This window comes from Limulus polyphemus, unplaced genomic scaffold (assembly GCF_000517525.1).
Source record: "Limulus polyphemus unplaced genomic scaffold, Limulus_polyphemus-2.1.2 Scaffold961, whole genome shotgun sequence".
NCBI lineage: Eukaryota > Metazoa > Arthropoda > Merostomata > Xiphosura > Limulidae > Limulus > Limulus polyphemus.
This window is the reverse complement of record NW_013666571.1, coordinates 55,916-60,394: the sequence shown is the minus strand read 5'-3', so window position 1 is coordinate 60,394 and position 4,479 is coordinate 55,916. Positions and strand designations below refer to the sequence as shown.

The 4,479-nt window shown below is 34.5% G+C and overlaps 1 pseudogene; it reads right to left on the bottom strand.

Moving 5' to 3' along the window:
* LOC106461442 overlaps window positions 1–2,545 on the bottom strand; it is a 48,785-nt pseudogene extending 46,240 nt beyond the window's left edge.
* Window positions 2,546–4,479: the final 1,934 nt, after the last annotated feature.

Below are 4,479 nucleotides of genomic sequence, written 5' to 3'. Positions count from 1 at the left end.
CATGCCGGGCCTCCAACGTGGTTCTAGTTAATTTTGAACGTGCTTTTTAGATTGTTTTTTGAATAGGGTAGATAAAGGCTGGTTGGCCACGAGCAGTTTGATACAATTGCGACAACTTTCACATGCTGCAATTGGTGATTGGAAGACTAACATTTTCACTCACGTAAGTAAATATTTTCTACTGCATAGATTTTGTTATGTCATTAAATATATTGTTAGAAAAAATTAAGTTAAATAGTATTTGAAAATGCATTCTTTCGGCTATATAATGGTACATAATATTTTGATAACTATCACTGGGATGGCACACACACAATTAATATTTAGCAAAATGGTGGTTTGGAGCACATTAACACATTTCATTAGGGCAGAGTGACACACATGTCAATCAGCCCTACAATGAGGAATTTGCTTGTATTTTTGATGCGTTGCCACCTTTCCATTATTTTCTTGTGATATTTTAAACTTTAAATTTCAAACTATGTTTTTAGGCTTTATGGTCAGAAAAAAATAAGTGTTTTTTATTTAATTTACTTAAATGTGCAACAAATATATTGATATAAACAGTATTTTGATTTAATTTGATCCGTGTCAACTTACTCCAAAGCGTGTGTCAACTTGCCTCATACTCGGTGTAAGTTAATATACAGCACACACACACTCTTCTGTTATGTTTATTTCTGAGAAAATTAGCAATAAAACATGAAAAAACTTTGCAGTAGTAAATATTTACTTACGTATGGGAAATTATCAGTTTTTTACTTCTGGGCACAACAGAGGCGTCTGATCACAATGAAACTACTACAGAAAATCACACGTGTTTTGATGTGTTACTTGCCATGATACCACGGCTGTCAACTTTGGTATGTGAAAGTTATTGGAATTATTGTCAAACTGCCCCTGTGGCCAACCAGCCCCGGTCTCCACTATTAATTCCAACAAGCGTAGGAAAAATAATCATCGCTAAATAAAAAAGCTATGTAGGGCTGGCTACTGAATTTAATAAAACCAAACAAGATGAGGATAAGAGCAAACATGTCACTTGATCGGCTAATAACACAGGCCTGCGATGGTTTTATTGTCTTGATATTTTTACATGCTCTATGATAATTCATGTACGATGAATCCAAAAATGATATCCATTTTTCTCCATCACGTACAGATTTTTCACAAAACGTCATAACGCAATACATAAAAGAAATACAATATCTTAACACGGAGTTTTTGTAAATGGAAATATTTTTTCTTTACTTTCATTTATAATTCAAGGTACTCGTTATCATGTATCTGATCAACTAATAGTACATAACACCTGAACTGAATAGTAGATGTTAGTGATACTACCCTTACAAAGAACTACAAACTACGATACAGTCACGAGTTATGTCACTGAAAATGTAAAAAATAAGTTTAAGTAACAACACGTAAAAAAACCAACAATATTGCATTTCTTTACATTATTTGTGATCCGCGTTTTGGCAATAAAGTTAAAAAAACAAAAAAACCTTTACTCTTTGTATAATAATGTTTTATTTCAGGCAATGTTTCACTATTACGGCTTCATCAAGGTTAGTAGTACAAGAACTGTTTTGAGATACATGTTATTTATTTGCAAGACTTTGTAATATTTGCAAAAATACTTTATATAGCCATGGATTTTTTATTGATAACAACCATCACTCACAGATAAAGAAACGTTTCGATCATTAACAGTCAAATAATTCAAAAAAAGACAGCCATTCTTACCTTTTTCTTATTTCTCATGATGCCAGAATCTCTAACGCCTTGAAAATTACCTGGATCTTCCCCGTCTTTCAGTTTGAGCCCCATTCTTCCATAGGCAAAACTGATAATGAAAAGTGGAACAAAGTACTGTAAACAAACCAACATATGCTGGTAAGTCTGCCATATTGTAGAAGGAATCTCTACGTTGTCACAAAAATGGCTTGGTATAGTTTCCCGTTGTAGAATCGTATACCTGCCTGACACGCAAAGCAAGGGTGTAAGGAATGCCAGCAGCACCTCCAAATGTCCATATGCCAGCAATGATTAGTTTTGCCCAAAATTTCGAAGTGCGAGCTTTTAGTGGAAATACGATAGCACGGTAGCGGTCAAGTGCGATAGCAGTAAGAGTGAAGATACTAACGTTGACCGATAGAACCTGGATAAATGGACAGAAAGCACACATAAAATCAGGCAAGTCCCATCGCTGAAGTAAAGCTGCTTGGAACTGAAAAGGAATAGAGAAAAGCCCAATGATAATGTCAGCGCAGGCTAGATTGGCAATAAAAAAGTTTGTGACTGTTTGCATTCGTCGACTTGTTGCGACGATCCACAGGACATAAAAATTACCCACAACAGCCACGAGCGATACAGTTCCATAACAGATAGATAATACAATTATGATAGAAAGAGGAACATCATAAATCTCTATTGGAACTACTGGTGGGAAGGAAGAGTTCGAGGAGGGTTCTACAAACATCTCGCTACCGTTTAGAAAAGTTTCAACCAGTAAAGAATACTCTTCGTTCATGGTTGAGCTCATGGTTTGAGTTTGACTAGATGTTGTGGTGTTTGGTTCAGATTATGTCAACTTGTTGTGGTTCTTCACGAAAGATGACGCACGCTGTGACTGAATCAAACATTCTGCAGCTCTTATACCCGGAGTTTCCATGATTAACGCATGCACTCTGCCTGTAGAAGTTTGCGTAGACGACGCGAATAGAATGGAGCTTTGTGGCTGAATAGCACAGTGGTTGTTGTTGTTCTTCTTCCTCCTCGGAATAATCAGCTGTTAAAAACAAATCAATACTGACTTGAAATACATCTACCTATGTATCATTCTTCAAAGATTTTATGACTAATATATTTTATGTAGATGTAAATGTTGAAAGGTTTTTAATTATACACTAAAGTGCACACACACACATACACACAAAAATATACTTTTTCTGTACTTATCACATACAAATTTTATGAATTTACTACATTTCTACACATGTACAATGATAGATCTATAAATACAAAGCAGAATTTTACGTCTGTCTAGTGTCGTCCCCGGTGGGTTAACCAAAAGTTTAAGAACTTACGACGCTAAAACCCAGGGTGCGATATCCCACAGTGGACAGAGCAGAGATAACTCATTGTGTAGTTTTGCCTTAGAAATAAACAGTCTAGTATCTTAACTTCACAAGCTGATGTGAAAAACTAACTGAACCAATTTCGATAGAAAATGTTAGGAAAAAAAAAACAACTAAGAATTAAAACTAGGACAATACAAAATCCGGAATAATCTGCACAAATTGTTTTAGTTAGGTAACTTTTTCTTCTTTATAATAACTTAAACAGATTTTTTGTTTCTTTTATAGTAAGCTTAATAATGTTTTGGTTCGCGATCCATTGCCACATAATTGAGTTTCGTAAATTTGAGGTTATGGATCCGATATAAGAGTAAGGGTCACGTCCCATTATTCCATTAGTTTAGTCCTAGAATTGGTGGTGTGTGCTATTGAATTGCTGCTTTCCCTCTAATGTAAAGACATGTCACCTTTGATCAGATTGTCCTTTTGTAGCTTAGTGCCAATATTCGAAAATAACTGCACGACCAGTTTTCACAATATTTTCTACTGCATTATCAATTAGATAAAGTTTTCTGCTAGAGAATCACTTACGTCTTGGCGTAGTCTAGCGGTTCGTGCGCATGACTGAAAATCTGAGGATCTAGAATTCGCGTTCAGTTGCATAAAATCGCGCTCTGTATACTCTGAAGCCGTGAGTGCATTATAAGAGTGACTATAAACTTCCACTATTCGATTAAAGTAGTCGAAGAATAGGCGGTAGGTGGATTTGACTAACCACCTTTGCTCTAGTCTATCAGTTCAAAATTTTGGCGGCTTGCGCAGGTAGCCCTTGTATGGTTCTGTGCGAATATCTGAAGCAAACAATAAATTAGATAAAGTCTTCTGTTGTAAAGTCAGTTTGGATAATAGTATTGCTGTATAATCAGTTTAGATACTGCTTTCTGTTGTTATTCAGTTAAATAATGCTTTCTGACTTATAACAAGTTAAATAATGCTTTCTGACTTATAACAAGTTAGATTATGCTTTCTGTCTTATAATAAGTCAGATAATGCTTTCTGTCTTATAATAAGTCAGATAATGCTTTCTGTTGAGTTATCAATTAAGTAATGCTTTCTGTTGTTATTCAGTTTAATAATGCTTTCTGACTTATAACAAGTTAGATAATGCTTTCTGATTTATAACAAGTTAGATAATGCTTTCTGATTTATAACAAGTTAGATAATGCTTTCTGTTTTATAAGTCAGATAATGCGTTCTGTTGTTATTCAGTTAAATAATGCTTTCTGACTTATAACAAGTTAGATAATAATTTCTGACTTATAACAAGTTAGATAATGCTTTCTGACTTATAACAAGTTAGATAATGCTTTCTGATTTATAACAAGTTAGATAATGCTTT